Source organism: Balaenoptera ricei, unplaced genomic scaffold (genome assembly GCF_028023285.1).
Source record: "Balaenoptera ricei isolate mBalRic1 unplaced genomic scaffold, mBalRic1.hap2 scaffold_149, whole genome shotgun sequence".
NCBI classification, from domain to species: Eukaryota; Metazoa; Chordata; class Mammalia; order Artiodactyla; family Balaenopteridae; genus Balaenoptera; species Balaenoptera ricei.
The window spans coordinates 206,416-225,030 of record NW_026777452.1 but is presented as its reverse complement, the minus strand read 5'-3'; the positions used below and the strand labels follow the sequence as shown (position 1 = coordinate 225,030).

The window sequence follows — 18,615 nt, the reverse complement described above, 5'->3', positions numbered from 1 at the left end:
GCGGCGGTGTCTGGGTCCGGGCCAGCCACCCCGGCAGCGGCTGGCGTGCGGTTGCCTTCCAGGGCCGCCTTCTGGGGGCATGTCCAGCCAGACCGGCGGGGATGGCCCCCTCCGGCGCACGCTGTGTCGGGAGAGGCCTGAGTAGATGAGGCCTGCAGCAGTGCCCGGCGGGGGCAGAGGAAGCCTTGAGTACCGGCCACTACAAGAAAAGGGCAATCGGGGGGCAAAAAATACTACAGCACCTAGTATTCCCAGGTGGTCTCCCATCCAGGTAGTAAACAGACCCGACCCTGCTTAGCTTCGGAAATCAGACGAGATGGGGTGCGTATAGGGTGGTATGGCCATAGAAGGCAGCGGGGCCCACGGGGTGCCTCTTGAGGCTCAGCTTACCTGGTGCTGGCAAATTACCGCCAGTCCGGCGACCAGCCCTCTGCAGCACGGCCCTGCGGCCCGCCCAGGCAGGCGATAGCAGGCTTCGGGGTCCGGGTGTGGTGGAGTCTTGGACGCTCTAGCAGCTCAGTTCTGGCGGGAACATCCAGGCACATAGGCGCATGGCGAACCGCCCCAGATCCCGCTCGACGCTCACAAAGACGTGGCTCTGAAGGCTTAAGGGTCCGTGGTCCACGGTCCCTTGGGCATTCCCCACCCTGTCCACCCACGCAGTGCTAGGTGCAGTCCAGCCGCGGCCGGGCTGGCCCTCCTGCCTGAAGGCAGTTAGCCCAAAGCCACTGGGAGCCACCATTGATGCGGCACGGCCCCTTGGACCCAGCAAGGCCACCCTTGCCCACACGCCACCCGCTGAGCACAGTTCCCAGCGCATGGTGGCCGGCTGGCCCGGAGAACCGGACCGGCCCAGGACCCCGCTCCCGCCCCCGGCCATGGCGAAACAGCGGAGGGTGGGCTTTTTCCGGAGGGAGCTGTGGAGAGACACAGAGGCAGACAGGTGGCTGCGGCGCAGATGGGCGCTGGTTGGGTTGGCCACGGGCAGGTCGAGGGCCTCGCGGGCCTCACGATCTTCACCCGGGCCTGCAGCGGAGTCTGGGTCCGGGCCAGCCACCCCGGGAGAGGCTGGGGTGCGGCTGCCTTCCAGGGCCGCCTTCTGGCGGCATGTCCACCCAGACCGGCTGGGTGGGCCCCCTCTGGCGCACGCTGTGTTGCGAGAGGCCTGAGTAGATGAGGCCTGCAGCAGTGCCCGGCGGGAGCAGCGGAAGCCTTGAGCACCGGCGATGACAAGAAAAGGCAGATCGGGGGGCAAAAAATACTACAGCACCTAGTATTCCCAGGTGGTCTCCCATCCAGGTAGTAAACAGACCCGACCCTGCTTAGCTTCCGAGGTCAGACGAGATGGGGTGCGTTTAGGGTGGTATGGCCGTAGAAGGCAGCGGGGGCCACGGGGTGACTCTTGAGGCTCAGCTTAGCTGGTGCTGGCGAATTACCACCAGTCCGGCGACCAGCCCTCTGCTGCACGGCCCTGCTGCCTGCCCAGGCAGGCGACAGGAGGCCTCGGGGACCCGGAGGTGGCAGAGTCTTGGGCGACCTTGCAGCCCTGTTCGGGCGGGAACCTCCGGACCCGTAGGCGCTTGACGCTCCACCTCAGATCCCGCTCGACGCTCACAAGGACGTGGCCTCAGAGGCTTAAGGGCCAGTGGCCTGCTGTCCCTTGGGCATTACACAACCTGTCCACCCTCGCAGTTCTAGGAGCAGCCCAGCCATGGCCGGGCCGGCCTTCCTGCTCGACGGCAGTTGGCCCAAAGCCACTGGGATCCACCGTTGGGCTGCCACGGCCTCTTAGCCCCAGCAAACTACCCTTTCAGCCACGCCACCCGCCAAGCACAGTTCCGATGCCTGGAGGTCAGCCGACCTGGAGAACCAGTCACGGCCCACGACCCCGCTCCTGCCTCCAGCCGTAGCGAAACGGCAGAGGGTGGGCTTTTTCCGGAGGGAGCTGTATAGAGACACACGGGCAATTAGGTGGCTGCGGCGTGGATGCGCGCTGGTGGGGACGGCCAGTTGTAGGTCGAGGGCTTCGCGTGCCTCACGGCCTTCACCTGGGCGTGCGGCGCAGTCTGGCTGCGGGCCAGCCACCACGGGAGCGGCTGGTTTATGGCTATCTTCCAGGGCCGCCTTCTGTCCGCATTTCCATCCAGACCTGCGGGGAGCGCCCCCTCCAGAGCACGCTGTGTTGGGAGGGCCCTGAGGAGGTGAGGCCTGCAGAGGCGGAGGCGGCATCAGCCGTGGGCGCCTAAAGGAGAATTTATAGTGGGAGGCAAAAAAGCCTACAGCACCTGGTATTCCCATGTGGTCTCCCATCCAAGTACTAAGCAGGCCCGACCCTGCTTAGCTTCCAGGATCAGACGATATCGGGCGCGTTCAGGGTGGTATGGCGGTAGAAGGCTGCGGGGGCCACGGGGTGCCTCTTGAGGCTTAGCTTCCCTGGTGCTGGGGCTTGCCGACAGCCCGGCAGCCAACCCTCTCCGGCACGGCCCAGCCCGCCCACCAAGGCAGGCGACAGGAGGCCTCGGGCACCCGGGATTGGCGGACTCGTGGGAGACCTCGCAGCTCAGGTCAGGCGGGACCCTCCAGGCCCATAGGAGCTTGGCCCTCTGCCCCAGATCCCGCTTGACGCCCACAAGGACGTGGCCCCGGGGGCTTAAGGGCCCGTGGCCCACGGTCCTTTGGGCATTCGCCACCCTGTCTGCCCACACAGTTCTAGGTGAAGCCCGGCCGCGGCCAGGCTGGCCCTCCTGCCCGACGGCAGTTGGCCTGAAGCCACTGGGAGGCACCATTGAGTCGGCAAGACCCCTTAGACCCAGCAAGGCCACCCTTGCCCCTCCGCCAAATGCTGAGCAAAGTTCCCTGCACCCGGTGACCGGCCGGCCCGGAGAACCATTCCCGGCCCACGACCCCACTCCCGCCCCCGGCCGTGGTGAAAGAGTGGAGTGTGGGCTTTTTCCGGAGGGAGCTGTGGAGAGACACACGGGCAGACGGGTGGCTGCGGCGTGGAGGGGCGCTGGTGTGGTCGGCCAGGTGCAGGTCGAGGGCCTCGCGGGCCTCACGATCTTCACCCGGGCCTGCGGCGGTGTCTGGGTCCGGGCCAGCCACCCCGGCAGCGGCTGGCGTGCGGTTGCCTTCCAGGGCCGCCTTCTGGGGGCATGTCCAGCCAGACCGGCGGGGATGGCCCCCTCCGGCGCACGCTGTGTCGGGAGAGGCCTGAGTAGATGAGGCCTGCAGCAGTGCCCGGCGGGGGCAGAGGAAGCCTTGAGTACCGGCCACTACAAGAAAAGGGCAATCGGGGGGCAAAAAATACTACAGCACCTAGTATTCCCAGGTGGTCTCCCATCCAGGTAGTAAACAGACCCGACCCTGCTTAGCTTCGGAAATCAGACGAGATGGGGTGCGTATAGGGTGGTATGGCCATAGAAGGCAGCGGGGCCCACGGGGTGCCTCTTGAGGCTCAGCTTACCTGGTGCTGGCAAATTACCGCCAGTCCGGCGACCAGCCCTCTGCAGCACGGCCCTGCGGCCCGCCCAGGCAGGCGATAGCAGGCTTCGGGGTCCGGGTGTGGTGGAGTCTTGGACGCTCTAGCAGCTCAGTTCTGGCGGGAACATCCAGGCACATAGGCGCATGGCGAACCGCCCCAGATCCCGCTCGACGCTCACAAAGACGTGGCTCTGAAGGCTTAAGGGTCCGTGGTCCACGGTCCCTTGGGCATTCCCCACCCTGTCCACCCACGCAGTGCTAGGTGCAGTCCAGCCGCGGCCGGGCTGGCCCTCCTGCCTGAAGGCAGTTAGCCCAAAGCCACTGGGAGCCACCATTGATGCGGCACGGCCCCTTGGACCCAGCAAGGCCACCCTTGCCCACACGCCACCCGCTGAGCACAGTTCCCAGCGCATGGTGGCCGGCTGGCCCGGAGAACCGGACCGGCCCAGGACCCCGCTCCCGCCCCCGGCCATGGCGAAACAGCGGAGGGTGGGCTTTTTCCGGAGGGAGCTGTGGAGAGACACAGAGGCAGACAGGTGGCTGCGGCGCAGATGGGCGCTGGTTGGGTTGGCCACGGGCAGGTCGAGGGCCTCGCGGGCCTCACGATCTTCACCCGGGCCTGCAGCGGAGTCTGGGTCCGGGCCAGCCACCCCGGGAGAGGCTGGGGTGCGGCTGCCTTCCAGGGCCGCCTTCTGGCGGCATGTCCACCCAGACCGGCTGGGTGGGCCCCCTCTGGCGCACGCTGTGTTGCGAGAGGCCTGAGTAGATGAGGCCTGCAGCAGTGCCCGGCGGGAGCAGCGGAAGCCTTGAGCACCGGCGATGACAAGAAAAGGCAGATCGGGGGGCAAAAAATACTACAGCACCTAGTATTCCCAGGTGGTCTCCCATCCAGGTAGTAAACAGACCCGACCCTGCTTAGCTTCCGAGGTCAGACGAGATGGGGTGCGTTTAGGGTGGTATGGCCGTAGAAGGCAGCGGGGGCCACGGGGTGACTCTTGAGGCTCAGCTTAGCTGGTGCTGGCGAATTACCACCAGTCCGGCGACCAGCCCTCTGCTGCACGGCCCTGCTGCCTGCCCAGGCAGGCGACAGGAGGCCTCGGGGACCCGGAGGTGGCAGAGTCTTGGGCGACCTTGCAGCCCTGTTCGGGCGGGAACCTCCGGACCCGTAGGCGCTTGACGCTCCACCTCAGATCCCGCTCGACGCTCACAAGGACGTGGCCTCAGAGGCTTAAGGGCCAGTGGCCTGCTGTCCCTTGGGCATTACACAACCTGTCCACCCTCGCAGTTCTAGGAGCAGCCCAGCCATGGCCGGGCCGGCCTTCCTGCTCGACGGCAGTTGGCCCAAAGCCACTGGGATCCACCGTTGGGCTGCCACGGCCTCTTAGCCCCAGCAAACTACCCTTTCAGCCACGCCACCCGCCAAGCACAGTTCCGATGCCTGGAGGTCAGCCGACCTGGAGAACCAGTCACGGCCCACGACCCCGCTCCTGCCTCCAGCCGTAGCGAAACGGCAGAGGGTGGGCTTTTTCCGGAGGGAGCTGTATAGAGACACACGGGCAATTAGGTGGCTGCGGCGTGGATGCGCGCTGGTGGGGACGGCCAGTTGTAGGTCGAGGGCTTCGCGTGCCTCACGGCCTTCACCTGGGCGTGCGGCGCAGTCTGGCTGCGGGCCAGCCACCACGGGAGCGGCTGGTTTATGGCTATCTTCCAGGGCCGCCTTCTGGCCGCATTTCCATCCAGACCTGCGGGGAGCGCCCCCTCCAGAGCACGCTGTGTTGGGAGGGCCCTGAGGAGGTGAGGCCTGCAGAGGCGGAGGCGGCATCAGCCGTGGGCGCCTAAAGGAGAATTTATAGTGGGAGGCAAAAAAGCCTACAGCACCTGGTATTCCCATGTGGTCTCCCATCCAAGTACTAAGCAGGCCCGACCCTGCTTAGCTTCCAGGATCAGACGATATCGGGCGCGTTCAGGGTGGTATGGCGGTAGAAGGCTGCGGGGGCCACGGGGTGCCTCTTGAGGCTTAGCTTCCCTGGTGCTGGGGCTTGCCGACAGCCCGGCAGCCAACCCTCTCCGGCACGGCCCAGCCCGCCCACCAAGGCAGGCGACAGGAGGCCTCGGGCACCCGGGATTGGCGGACTCGTGGGAGACCTCGCAGCTCAGGTCAGGCGGGACCCTCCAGGCCCATAGGAGCTTGGCCCTCTGCCCCAGATCCCGCTTGACGCCCACAAGGACGTGGCCCCGGGGGCTTAAGGGCCCGTGGCCCACGGTCCTTTGGGCATTCGCCACCCTGTCTGCCCACACAGTTCTAGGTGAAGCCCGGCCGCGGCCAGGCTGGCCCTCCTGCCCGACGGCAGTTGGCCTGAAGCCACTGGGAGGCACCATTGAGTCGGCAAGACCCCTTAGACCCAGCAAGGCCACCCTTGCCCCTCCGCCAAATGCTGAGCAAAGTTCCCTGCACCCGGTGACCGGCCGGCCCGGAGAACCATTCCCGGCCCACGACCCCACTCCCGCCCCCGGCCGTGGTGAAAGAGTGGAGTGTGGGCTTTTTCCGGAGGGAGCTGTGGAGAGACACACGGGCAGACGGGTGGCTGCGGCGTGGAGGGGCGCTGGTGTGGTCGGCCAGGTGCAGGTCGAGGGCCTCGCGGGCCTCACGATCTTCACCCGGGCCTGCGGCGGTGTCTGGGTCCGGGCCAGCCACCCCGGCAGCGGCTGGCGTGCGGTTGCCTTCCAGGGCCGCCTTCTGGGGGCATGTCCAGCCAGACCGGCGGGGATGGCCCCCTCCGGCGCACGCTGTGTCGGGAGAGGCCTGAGTAGATGAGGCCTGCAGCAGTGCCCGGCGGGGGCAGAGGAAGCCTTGAGTACCGGCCACTACAAGAAAAGGGCAATCGGGGGGCAAAAAATACTACAGCACCTAGTATTCCCAGGTGGTCTCCCATCCAGGTAGTAAACAGACCCGACCCTGCTTAGCTTCGGAAATCAGACGAGATGGGGTGCGTATAGGGTGGTATGGCCATAGAAGGCAGCGGGGCCCACGGGGTGCCTCTTGAGGCTCAGCTTACCTGGTGCTGGCAAATTACCGCCAGTCCGGCGACCAGCCCTCTGCAGCACGGCCCTGCGGCCCGCCCAGGCAGGCGATAGCAGGCTTCGGGGTCCGGGTGTGGTGGAGTCTTGGACGCTCTAGCAGCTCAGTTCTGGCGGGAACATCCAGGCACATAGGCGCATGGCGAACCGCCCCAGATCCCGCTCGACGCTCACAAAGACGTGGCTCTGAAGGCTTAAGGGTCCGTGGTCCACGGTCCCTTGGGCATTCCCCACCCTGTCCACCCACGCAGTGCTAGGTGCAGTCCAGCCGCGGCCGGGCTGGCCCTCCTGCCTGAAGGCAGTTAGCCCAAAGCCACTGGGAGCCACCATTGATGCGGCACGGCCCCTTGGACCCAGCAAGGCCACCCTTGCCCACACGCCACCCGCTGAGCACAGTTCCCAGCGCATGGTGGCCGGCTGGCCCGGAGAACCGGACCGGCCCAGGACCCCGCTCCCGCCCCCGGCCATGGCGAAACAGCGGAGGGTGGGCTTTTTCCGGAGGGAGCTGTGGAGAGACACAGAGGCAGACAGGTGGCTGCGGCGCAGATGGGCGCTGGTTGGGTTGGCCACGGGCAGGTCGAGGGCCTCGCGGGCCTCACGATCTTCACCCGGGCCTGCAGCGGAGTCTGGGTCCGGGCCAGCCACCCCGGGAGAGGCTGGGGTGCGGCTGCCTTCCAGGGCCGCCTTCTGGCGGCATGTCCACCCAGACCGGCTGGGTGGGCCCCCTCTGGCGCACGCTGTGTTGCGAGAGGCCTGAGTAGATGAGGCCTGCAGCAGTGCCCGGCGGGAGCAGCGGAAGCCTTGAGCACCGGCGATGACAAGAAAAGGCAGATCGGGGGGCAAAAAATACTACAGCACCTAGTATTCCCAGGTGGTCTCCCATCCAGGTAGTAAACAGACCCGACCCTGCTTAGCTTCCGAGGTCAGACGAGATGGGGTGCGTTTAGGGTGGTATGGCCGTAGAAGGCAGCGGGGGCCACGGGGTGACTCTTGAGGCTCAGCTTAGCTGGTGCTGGCGAATTACCACCAGTCCGGCGACCAGCCCTCTGCTGCACGGCCCTGCTGCCTGCCCAGGCAGGCGACAGGAGGCCTCGGGGACCCGGAGGTGGCAGAGTCTTGGGCGACCTTGCAGCCCTGTTCGGGCGGGAACCTCCGGACCCGTAGGCGCTTGACGCTCCACCTCAGATCCCGCTCGACGCTCACAAGGACGTGGCCTCAGAGGCTTAAGGGCCAGTGGCCTGCTGTCCCTTGGGCATTACACAACCTGTCCACCCTCGCAGTTCTAGGAGCAGCCCAGCCATGGCCGGGCCGGCCTTCCTGCTCGACGGCAGTTGGCCCAAAGCCACTGGGATCCACCGTTGGGCTGCCACGGCCTCTTAGCCCCAGCAAACTACCCTTTCAGCCACGCCACCCGCCAAGCACAGTTCCGATGCCTGGAGGTCAGCCGACCTGGAGAACCAGTCACGGCCCACGACCCCGCTCCTGCCTCCAGCCGTAGCGAAACGGCAGAGGGTGGGCTTTTTCCGGAGGGAGCTGTATAGAGACACACGGGCAATTAGGTGGCTGCGGCGTGGATGCGCGCTGGTGGGGACGGCCAGTTGTAGGTCGAGGGCTTCGCGTGCCTCACGGCCTTCACCTGGGCGTGCGGCGCAGTCTGGCTGCGGGCCAGCCACCACGGGAGCGGCTGGTTTATGGCTATCTTCCAGGGCCGCCTTCTGGCCGCATTTCCATCCAGACCTGCGGGGAGCGCCCCCTCCAGAGCACGCTGTGTTGGGAGGGCCCTGAGGAGGTGAGGCCTGCAGAGGCGGAGGCGGCATCAGCCGTGGGCGCCTAAAGGAGAATTTATAGTGGGAGGCAAAAAAGCCTACAGCACCTGGTATTCCCATGTGGTCTCCCATCCAAGTACTAAGCAGGCCCGACCCTGCTTAGCTTCCAGGATCAGACGATATCGGGCGCGTTCAGGGTGGTATGGCGGTAGAAGGCTGCGGGGGCCACGGGGTGCCTCTTGAGGCTTAGCTTCCCTGGTGCTGGGGCTTGCCGACAGCCCGGCAGCCAACCCTCTCCGGCACGGCCCAGCCCGCCCACCAAGGCAGGCGACAGGAGGCCTCGGGCACCCGGGATTGGCGGACTCGTGGGAGACCTCGCAGCTCAGGTCAGGCGGGACCCTCCAGGCCCATAGGAGCTTGGCCCTCTGCCCCAGATCCCGCTTGACGCCCACAAGGACGTGGCCCCGGGGGCTTAAGGGCCCGTGGCCCACGGTCCTTTGGGCATTCGCCACCCTGTCTGCCCACACAGTTCTAGGTGAAGCCCGGCCGCGGCCAGGCTGGCCCTCCTGCCCGACGGCAGTTGGCCTGAAGCCACTGGGAGGCACCATTGAGTCGGCAAGACCCCTTAGACCCAGCAAGGCCACCCTTGCCCCTCCGCCAAATGCTGAGCAAAGTTCCCTGCACCCGGTGACCGGCCGGCCCGGAGAACCATTCCCGGCCCACGACCCCACTCCCGCCCCCGGCCGTGGTGAAAGAGTGGAGTGTGGGCTTTTTCCGGAGGGAGCTGTGGAGAGACACACGGGCAGACGGGTGGCTGCGGCGTGGAGGGGCGCTGGTGTGGTCGGCCAGGTGCAGGTCGAGGGCCTCGCGGGCCTCACGATCTTCACCCGGGCCTGCGGCGGTGTCTGGGTCCGGGCCAGCCACCCCGGCAGCGGCTGGCGTGCGGTTGCCTTCCAGGGCCGCCTTCTGGGGGCATGTCCAGCCAGACCGGCGGGGATGGCCCCCTCCGGCGCACGCTGTGTCGGGAGAGGCCTGAGTAGATGAGGCCTGCAGCAGTGCCCGGCGGGGGCAGAGGAAGCCTTGAGTACCGGCCACTACAAGAAAAGGGCAATCGGGGGGCAAAAAATACTACAGCACCTAGTATTCCCAGGTGGTCTCCCATCCAGGTAGTAAACAGACCCGACCCTGCTTAGCTTCGGAAATCAGACGAGATGGGGTGCGTATAGGGTGGTATGGCCATAGAAGGCAGCGGGGCCCACGGGGTGCCTCTTGAGGCTCAGCTTACCTGGTGCTGGCAAATTACCGCCAGTCCGGCGACCAGCCCTCTGCAGCACGGCCCTGCGGCCCGCCCAGGCAGGCGATAGCAGGCTTCGGGGTCCGGGTGTGGTGGAGTCTTGGACGCTCTAGCAGCTCAGTTCTGGCGGGAACATCCAGGCACATAGGCGCATGGCGAACCGCCCCAGATCCCGCTCGACGCTCACAAAGACGTGGCTCTGAAGGCTTAAGGGTCCGTGGTCCACGGTCCCTTGGGCATTCCCCACCCTGTCCACCCACGCAGTGCTAGGTGCAGTCCAGCCGCGGCCGGGCTGGCCCTCCTGCCTGAAGGCAGTTAGCCCAAAGCCACTGGGAGCCACCATTGATGCGGCACGGCCCCTTGGACCCAGCAAGGCCACCCTTGCCCACACGCCACCCGCTGAGCACAGTTCCCAGCGCATGGTGGCCGGCTGGCCCGGAGAACCGGACCGGCCCAGGACCCCGCTCCCGCCCCCGGCCATGGCGAAACAGCGGAGGGTGGGCTTTTTCCGGAGGGAGCTGTGGAGAGACACAGAGGCAGACAGGTGGCTGCGGCGCAGATGGGCGCTGGTTGGGTTGGCCACGGGCAGGTCGAGGGCCTCGCGGGCCTCACGATCTTCACCCGGGCCTGCAGCGGAGTCTGGGTCCGGGCCAGCCACCCCGGGAGAGGCTGGGGTGCGGCTGCCTTCCAGGGCCGCCTTCTGGCGGCATGTCCACCCAGACCGGCTGGGTGGGCCCCCTCTGGCGCACGCTGTGTTGCGAGAGGCCTGAGTAGATGAGGCCTGCAGCAGTGCCCGGCGGGAGCAGCGGAAGCCTTGAGCACCGGCGATGACAAGAAAAGGCAGATCGGGGGGCAAAAAATACTACAGCACCTAGTATTCCCAGGTGGTCTCCCATCCAGGTAGTAAACAGACCCGACCCTGCTTAGCTTCCGAGGTCAGACGAGATGGGGTGCGTTTAGGGTGGTATGGCCGTAGAAGGCAGCGGGGGCCACGGGGTGACTCTTGAGGCTCAGCTTAGCTGGTGCTGGCGAATTACCACCAGTCCGGCGACCAGCCCTCTGCTGCACGGCCCTGCTGCCTGCCCAGGCAGGCGACAGGAGGCCTCGGGGACCCGGAGGTGGCAGAGTCTTGGGCGACCTTGCAGCCCTGTTCGGGCGGGAACCTCCGGACCCGTAGGCGCTTGACGCTCCACCTCAGATCCCGCTCGACGCTCACAAGGACGTGGCCTCAGAGGCTTAAGGGCCAGTGGCCTGCTGTCCCTTGGGCATTACACAACCTGTCCACCCTCGCAGTTCTAGGAGCAGCCCAGCCATGGCCGGGCCGGCCTTCCTGCTCGACGGCAGTTGGCCCAAAGCCACTGGGATCCACCGTTGGGCTGCCACGGCCTCTTAGCCCCAGCAAACTACCCTTTCAGCCACGCCACCCGCCAAGCACAGTTCCGATGCCTGGAGGTCAGCCGACCTGGAGAACCAGTCACGGCCCACGACCCCGCTCCTGCCTCCAGCCGTAGCGAAACGGCAGAGGGTGGGCTTTTTCCGGAGGGAGCTGTATAGAGACACACGGGCAATTAGGTGGCTGCGGCGTGGATGCGCGCTGGTGGGGACGGCCAGTTGTAGGTCGAGGGCTTCGCGTGCCTCACGGCCTTCACCTGGGCGTGCGGCGCAGTCTGGCTGCGGGCCAGCCACCACGGGAGCGGCTGGTTTATGGCTATCTTCCAGGGCCGCCTTCTGGCCGCATTTCCATCCAGACCTGCGGGGAGCGCCCCCTCCAGAGCACGCTGTGTTGGGAGGGCCCTGAGGAGGTGAGGCCTGCAGAGGCGGAGGCGGCATCAGCCGTGGGCGCCTAAAGGAGAATTTATAGTGGGAGGCAAAAAAGCCTACAGCACCTGGTATTCCCATGTGGTCTCCCATCCAAGTACTAAGCAGGCCCGACCCTGCTTAGCTTCCAGGATCAGACGATATCGGGCGCGTTCAGGGTGGTATGGCGGTAGAAGGCTGCGGGGGCCACGGGGTGCCTCTTGAGGCTTAGCTTCCCTGGTGCTGGGGCTTGCCGACAGCCCGGCAGCCAACCCTCTCCGGCACGGCCCAGCCCGCCCACCAAGGCAGGCGACAGGAGGCCTCGGGCACCCGGGATTGGCGGACTCGTGGGAGACCTCGCAGCTCAGGTCAGGCGGGACCCTCCAGGCCCATAGGAGCTTGGCCCTCTGCCCCAGATCCCGCTTGACGCCCACAAGGACGTGGCCCCGGGGGCTTAAGGGCCCGTGGCCCACGGTCCTTTGGGCATTCGCCACCCTGTCTGCCCACACAGTTCTAGGTGAAGCCCGGCCGCGGCCAGGCTGGCCCTCCTGCCCGACGGCAGTTGGCCTGAAGCCACTGGGAGGCACCATTGAGTCGGCAAGACCCCTTAGACCCAGCAAGGCCACCCTTGCCCCTCCGCCAAATGCTGAGCAAAGTTCCCTGCACCCGGTGACCGGCCGGCCCGGAGAACCATTCCCGGCCCACGACCCCACTCCCGCCCCCGGCCGTGGTGAAAGAGTGGAGTGTGGGCTTTTTCCGGAGGGAGCTGTGGAGAGACACACGGGCAGACGGGTGGCTGCGGCGTGGAGGGGCGCTGGTGTGGTCGGCCAGGTGCAGGTCGAGGGCCTCGCGGGCCTCACGATCTTCACCCGGGCCTGCGGCGGTGTCTGGGTCCGGGCCAGCCACCCCGGCAGCGGCTGGCGTGCGGTTGCCTTCCAGGGCCGCCTTCTGGGGGCATGTCCAGCCAGACCGGCGGGGATGGCCCCCTCCGGCGCACGCTGTGTCGGGAGAGGCCTGAGTAGATGAGGCCTGCAGCAGTGCCCGGCGGGGGCAGAGGAAGCCTTGAGTACCGGCCACTACAAGAAAAGGGCAATCGGGGGGCAAAAAATACTACAGCACCTAGTATTCCCAGGTGGTCTCCCATCCAGGTAGTAAACAGACCCGACCCTGCTTAGCTTCGGAAATCAGACGAGATGGGGTGCGTATAGGGTGGTATGGCCATAGAAGGCAGCGGGGCCCACGGGGTGCCTCTTGAGGCTCAGCTTACCTGGTGCTGGCAAATTACCGCCAGTCCGGCGACCAGCCCTCTGCAGCACGGCCCTGCGGCCCGCCCAGGCAGGCGATAGCAGGCTTCGGGGTCCGGGTGTGGTGGAGTCTTGGACGCTCTAGCAGCTCAGTTCTGGCGGGAACATCCAGGCACATAGGCGCATGGCGAACCGCCCCAGATCCCGCTCGACGCTCACAAAGACGTGGCTCTGAAGGCTTAAGGGTCCGTGGTCCACGGTCCCTTGGGCATTCCCCACCCTGTCCACCCACGCAGTGCTAGGTGCAGTCCAGCCGCGGCCGGGCTGGCCCTCCTGCCTGAAGGCAGTTAGCCCAAAGCCACTGGGAGCCACCATTGATGCGGCACGGCCCCTTGGACCCAGCAAGGCCACCCTTGCCCACACGCCACCCGCTGAGCACAGTTCCCAGCGCATGGTGGCCGGCTGGCCCGGAGAACCGGACCGGCCCAGGACCCCGCTCCCGCCCCCGGCCATGGCGAAACAGCGGAGGGTGGGCTTTTTCCGGAGGGAGCTGTGGAGAGACACAGAGGCAGACAGGTGGCTGCGGCGCAGATGGGCGCTGGTTGGGTTGGCCACGGGCAGGTCGAGGGCCTCGCGGGCCTCACGATCTTCACCCGGGCCTGCAGCGGAGTCTGGGTCCGGGCCAGCCACCCCGGGAGAGGCTGGGGTGCGGCTGCCTTCCAGGGCCGCCTTCTGGCGGCATGTCCACCCAGACCGGCTGGGTGGGCCCCCTCTGGCGCACGCTGTGTTGCGAGAGGCCTGAGTAGATGAGGCCTGCAGCAGTGCCCGGCGGGAGCAGCGGAAGCCTTGAGCACCGGCGATGACAAGAAAAGGCAGATCGGGGGGCAAAAAATACTACAGCACCTAGTATTCCCAGGTGGTCTCCCATCCAGGTAGTAAACAGACCCGACCCTGCTTAGCTTCCGAGGTCAGACGAGATGGGGTGCGTTTAGGGTGGTATGGCCGTAGAAGGCAGCGGGGGCCACGGGGTGACTCTTGAGGCTCAGCTTAGCTGGTGCTGGCGAATTACCACCAGTCCGGCGACCAGCCCTCTGCTGCACGGCCCTGCTGCCTGCCCAGGCAGGCGACAGGAGGCCTCGGGGACCCGGAGGTGGCAGAGTCTTGGGCGACCTTGCAGCCCTGTTCGGGCGGGAACCTCCGGACCCGTAGGCGCTTGACGCTCCACCTCAGATCCCGCTCGACGCTCACAAGGACGTGGCCTCAGAGGCTTAAGGGCCAGTGGCCTGCTGTCCCTTGGGCATTACACAACCTGTCCACCCTCGCAGTTCTAGGAGCAGCCCAGCCATGGCCGGGCCGGCCTTCCTGCTCGACGGCAGTTGGCCCAAAGCCACTGGGATCCACCGTTGGGCTGCCACGGCCTCTTAGCCCCAGCAAACTACCCTTTCAGCCACGCCACCCGCCAAGCACAGTTCCGATGCCTGGAGGTCAGCCGACCTGGAGAACCAGTCACGGCCCACGACCCCGCTCCTGCCTCCAGCCGTAGCGAAACGGCAGAGGGTGGGCTTTTTCCGGAGGGAGCTGTATAGAGACACACGGGCAATTAGGTGGCTGCGGCGTGGATGCGCGCTGGTGGGGACGGCCAGTTGTAGGTGGAGGGCTTCGCGTGCCTCACGGCCTTCACCTGGGCGTGCGGCGCAGTCTGGCTGCGGGCCAGCCACCACGGGAGCGGCTGGTTTATGGCTATCTTCCAGGGCCGCCTTCTGGCCGCATTTCCATCCAGACCTGCGGGGAGCGCCCCCTCCAGAGCACGCTGTGTTGGGAGGGCCCTGAGGAGGTGAGGCCTGCAGAGGCGGAGGCGGCATCAGCCGTGGGCGCCTAAAGGAGAATTTATAGTGGGAGGCAAAAAAGCCTACAGCACCTGGTATTCCCATGTGGTCTCCCATCCAAGTACTAAGCAGGCCCGACCCTGCTTAGCTTCCAGGATCAGACGATATCGGGCGCGTTCAGGGTGGTATGGCGGTAGAAGGCTGCGGGGGCCACGGGGTGCCTCTTGAGGCTTAGCTTCCCTGGTGCTGGGGCTTGCCGACAGCCCGGCAGCCAACCCTCTCCGGCACGGCCCAGCCCGCCCACCAAGGCAGGCGACAGGAGGCCTCGGGCACCCGGGATTGGCGGACTCGTGGGAGACCTCGCAGCTCAGGTCAGGCGGGACCCTCCAGGCCCATAGGAGCTTGGCCCTCTGCCCCAGATCCCGCTTGACGCCCACAAGGACGTGGCCCCGGGGGCTTAAGGGCCCGTGGCCCACGGTCCTTTGGGCATTCGCCACCCTGTCTGCCCACACAGTTCTAGGTGAAGCCCGGCCGCGGCCAGGCTGGCCCTCCTGCCCGACGGCAGTTGGCCTGAAGCCACTGGGAGGCACCATTGAGTCGGCAAGACCCCTTAGACCCAGCAAGGCCACCCTTGCCCCTCCGCCAAATGCTGAGCAAAGTTCCCTGCACCCGGTGACCGGCCGGCCCGGAGAACCATTCCCGGCCCACGACCCCACTCCCGCCCCCGGCCGTGGTGAAAGAGTGGAGTGTGGGCTTTTTCCGGAGGGAGCTGTGGAGAGACACACGGGCAGACGGGTGGCTGCGGCGTGGAGGGGCGCTGGTGTGGTCGGCCAGGTGCAGGTCGAGGGCCTCGCGGGCCTCACGATCTTCACCCGGGCCTGCGGCGGTGTCTGGGTCCGGGCCAGCCACCCCGGCAGCGGCTGGCGTGCGGTTGCCTTCCAGGGCCGCCTTCTGGGGGCATGTCCAGCCAGACCGGCGGGGATGGCCCCCTCCGGCGCACGCTGTGTCGGGAGAGGCCTGAGTAGATGAGGCCTGCAGCAGTGCCCGGCGGGGGCAGAGGAAGCCTTGAGTACCGGCCACTACAAGAAAAGGGCAAACGGGGGGCAAAAAATACTACAGCACCTAGTATTCCCAGGTGGTCTCCCATCCAGGTAGTAAACAGACCCGACCCTGCTTAGCTTCGGAAATCAGACGAGATGGGGTGCGTATAGGGTGGTATGGCCATAGAAGGCAGCGGGGCCCACGGGGTGCCTCTTGAGGCTCAGCTTACCTGGTGCTGGCAAATTACCGCCAGTCCGGCGACCAGCCCTCTGCAGCACGGCCCTGCGGCCCGCCCAGGCAGGCGATAGCAGGCTTCGGGGTCCGGGTGTGGTGGAGTCTTGGACGCTCTAGCAGCTCAGTTCTGGCGGGAACATCCAGGCACATAGGCGCATGGCGAACCGCCCCAGATCCCGCTCGACGCTCACAAAGACGTGGCTCTGAAGGCTTAAGGGTCCGTGGTCCACGGTCCCTTGGGCATTCCCCACCCTGTCCACCCACGCAGTGCTAGGTGCAGTCCAGCCGCGGCCGGGCTGGCCCTCCTGCCTGAAGGCAGTTAGCCCAAAGCCACTGGGAGCCACCATTGATGCGGCACGGCCCCTTGGACCCAGCAAGGCCACCCTTGCCCACACGCCACCCGCTGAGCACAGTTCCCAGCGCATGGTGGCCGGCTGGCCCGGAGAACCGGACCGGCCCAGGACCCCGCTCCCGCCCCCGGCCATGGCGAAACAGCGGAGGGTGGGCTTTTTCCGGAGGGAGCTGTGGAGAGACACAGAGGCAGACAGGTGGCTGCGGCGCAGATGGGCGCTGGTTGGGTTGGCCACGGGCAGGTCGAGGGCCTCGCGGGCCTCACGATCTTCACCCGGGCCTGCAGCGGAGTCTGGGTCCGGGCCAGCCACCCCGGGAGAGGCTGGGGTGCGGCTGCCTTCCAGGGCCGCCTTCTGGCGGCATGTCCACCCAGACCGGCTGGGTGGGCCCCCTCTGGCGCACGCTGTGTTGCGAGAGGCCTGAGTAGATGAGGCCTGCAGCAGTGCCCGGCGGGAGCAGCGGAAGCCTTGAGCACCGGCGATGACAAGAAAAGGCAGATCGGGGGGCAAAAAATACTACAGCACCTAGTATTCCCAGGTGGTCTCCCATCCAGGTAGTAAACAGACCCGACCCTGCTTAGCTTCCGAGGTCAGACGAGATGGGGTGCGTTTAGGGTGGTATGGCCGTAGAAGGCAGCGGGGGCCACGGGGTGACTCTTGAGGCTCAGCTTAGCTGGTGCTGGCGAATTACCACCAGTCCGGCGACCAGCCCTCTGCTGCACGGCCCTGCTGCCTGCCCAGGCAGGCGACAGGAGGCCTCGGGGACCCGGAGGTGGCAGAGTCTTGGGCGACCTTGCAGCCCTGTTCGGGCGGGAACCTCCGGACCCGTAGGCGCTTGACGCTCCACCTCAGATCCCGCTCGACGCTCACAAGGACGTGGCCTCAGAGGCTTAAGGGCCAGTGGCCTGCTGTCCCTTGGGCATTACACAACCTGTCCACCCTCGCAGTTCTAGGAGCAGCCCAGCCATGGCCGGGCCGGCCTTCCTGCTCGACGGCAGTTGGCCCAAAGCCACTGGGATCCACCGTTGGGCTGCCACGGCCTCTTAGCCCCAGCAAACTACCCTTTCAGCCACGCCACCCGCCAAGCACAGTTCCGATGCCTGGAGGTCAGCCGACCTGGAGAACCAGTCACGGCCCACGACCCCGCTCCTGCCTCCAGCCGTAGCGAAACGGCAGAGGGTGGGCTTTTTCCGGAGGGAGCTGTATAGAGACACACGGGCAATTAGGTGGCTGCGGCGTGGATGCGCGCTGGTGGGGACGGCCAGTTGTAGGTCGAGGGCTTCGCGTGCCTCACGGCCTTCACCTGGGCGTGCGGCGCAGTCTGGCTGCGGGCCAGCCACCACGGGAGCGGCTGGTTTATGGCTATCTTCCAGGGCCGCCTTCTGGCCGCATTTCCATCCAGACCTGCGGGGAGCGCCCCCTCCAGAGCACGCTGTGTTGGGAGGGCCCTGAGGAGGTGAGGCCTGCAGAGGCGGAGGCGGCATCAGCCGTGGGCGCCTAAAGGAGAATTTATAGTGGGAGGCAAAAAAGCCTACAGCACCTGGTATTCCCATGTGGTCTCCCATCCAAGTACTAAGCAGGCCCGACCCTGCTTAGCTTCCAGGATCAGACGATATCGGGCGCGTTCAGGGTGGTATGGCGGTAGAAGGCTGCGGGGGCCACGGGGTGCCTCTTGAGGCTTAGCTTCCCTGGTGCTGGGGCTTGCCGACAGCCCGGCAGCCAACCCTCTCCGGCACGGCCCAGCCCGCCCACCAAGGCAGGCGACAGGAGGCCTCGGGCACCCGGGATTGGCGGACTCGTGGGAGACCTCGCAGCTCAGGTCAGGCGGGACCCTCCAGGCCCATAGGAGCTTGGCCCTCTGCCCCAGATCCCGCTTGACGCCCACAAGGACGTGGCCCCGGGGGCTTAAGGGCCCGTGGCCCACGGTCCTTTGGGCATTCGCCACCCTGTCTGCCCACACAGTTCTAGGTGAAGCCCGGCCGCGGCCAGGCTGGCCCTCCTGCCCGACGGCAGTTGGCCTGAAGCCACTGGGAGGCACCATTGAGTCGGCAAGACCCCTTAGACCCAGCAAGGCCACCCTTGCCCCTCCGCCAAATGCTGAGCAAAGTTCCCTGCACCCGGTGACCGGCCGGCCCGGAGAACCATTCCCGGCCCACGACCCCACTCCCGCCCCCGGCCGTGGTGAAAGAGTGGAGTGTGGGCTTTTTCCGGAGGGAGCTGTGGAGAGACACACGGGCAGACGGGTGGCTGCGGCGTGGAGGGGCGCTGGTGTGGTCGGCCAGGTGCAGGTCGAGGGCCTCGCGGGCCTCACGATCTTCACCCGGGCCTGCGGCGGTGTCTGGGTCCGGGCCAGCCACCCCGGCAGCGGCTGGCGTGCGGTTGCCTTCCAGGGCCGCCTTCTGGGGGCATGTCCAGCCAGACCGGCGGGGATGGCCCCCTCCGGCGCACGCTGTGTCGGGAGAGGCCTGAGTAGATGAGGCCTGCAGCAGTGCCCGGCGGGGGCAG

General features: G+C 66.7%; 18 pseudogenes; all 18 read right to left on the bottom strand.

Annotated features, from left to right (window-relative positions):
- Nucleotides 1–230: 230 nt before the first annotated feature.
- On the bottom strand, nt 231–349 carry LOC132358643 (5S ribosomal RNA; annotated as a pseudogene).
- A 909-nt stretch (nt 350–1,258) lies between these two features.
- Nucleotides 1,259–1,377, bottom strand: LOC132358249 (5S ribosomal RNA; annotated as a pseudogene).
- An 896-nt stretch (nt 1,378–2,273) lies between these two features.
- Nucleotides 2,274–2,392, bottom strand: LOC132358433 (5S ribosomal RNA; annotated as a pseudogene).
- Nucleotides 2,393–3,303: 911 nt separating this feature from the next.
- Nucleotides 3,304–3,422, bottom strand: LOC132358642 (5S ribosomal RNA; annotated as a pseudogene).
- Nucleotides 3,423–4,331: 909 nt separating this feature from the next.
- LOC132358248 (5S ribosomal RNA) lies at nt 4,332–4,450 on the bottom strand (annotated as a pseudogene).
- An 896-nt stretch (nt 4,451–5,346) lies between these two features.
- Nucleotides 5,347–5,465, bottom strand: LOC132358431 (5S ribosomal RNA; annotated as a pseudogene).
- A 911-nt stretch (nt 5,466–6,376) lies between these two features.
- On the bottom strand, nt 6,377–6,495 carry LOC132358640 (5S ribosomal RNA; annotated as a pseudogene).
- Nucleotides 6,496–7,404: 909 nt separating this feature from the next.
- On the bottom strand, nt 7,405–7,523 carry LOC132358247 (5S ribosomal RNA; annotated as a pseudogene).
- Nucleotides 7,524–8,419: 896 nt separating this feature from the next.
- On the bottom strand, nt 8,420–8,538 carry LOC132358429 (5S ribosomal RNA; annotated as a pseudogene).
- Nucleotides 8,539–9,449: 911 nt separating this feature from the next.
- On the bottom strand, nt 9,450–9,568 carry LOC132358639 (5S ribosomal RNA; annotated as a pseudogene).
- A 909-nt stretch (nt 9,569–10,477) lies between these two features.
- Nucleotides 10,478–10,596, bottom strand: LOC132358246 (5S ribosomal RNA; annotated as a pseudogene).
- An 896-nt stretch (nt 10,597–11,492) lies between these two features.
- Nucleotides 11,493–11,611, bottom strand: LOC132358428 (5S ribosomal RNA; annotated as a pseudogene).
- A 911-nt stretch (nt 11,612–12,522) lies between these two features.
- Nucleotides 12,523–12,641, bottom strand: LOC132358638 (5S ribosomal RNA; annotated as a pseudogene).
- A 909-nt stretch (nt 12,642–13,550) lies between these two features.
- Nucleotides 13,551–13,669, bottom strand: LOC132358245 (5S ribosomal RNA; annotated as a pseudogene).
- Nucleotides 13,670–14,565: 896 nt separating this feature from the next.
- LOC132358427 (5S ribosomal RNA) lies at nt 14,566–14,684 on the bottom strand (annotated as a pseudogene).
- A 911-nt stretch (nt 14,685–15,595) lies between these two features.
- Nucleotides 15,596–15,714, bottom strand: LOC132358637 (5S ribosomal RNA; annotated as a pseudogene).
- Nucleotides 15,715–16,623: 909 nt separating this feature from the next.
- LOC132358244 (5S ribosomal RNA) lies at nt 16,624–16,742 on the bottom strand (annotated as a pseudogene).
- Nucleotides 16,743–17,638: 896 nt separating this feature from the next.
- On the bottom strand, nt 17,639–17,757 carry LOC132358426 (5S ribosomal RNA; annotated as a pseudogene).
- Between the last annotated feature and the right edge of the window lie 858 nt (nt 17,758–18,615).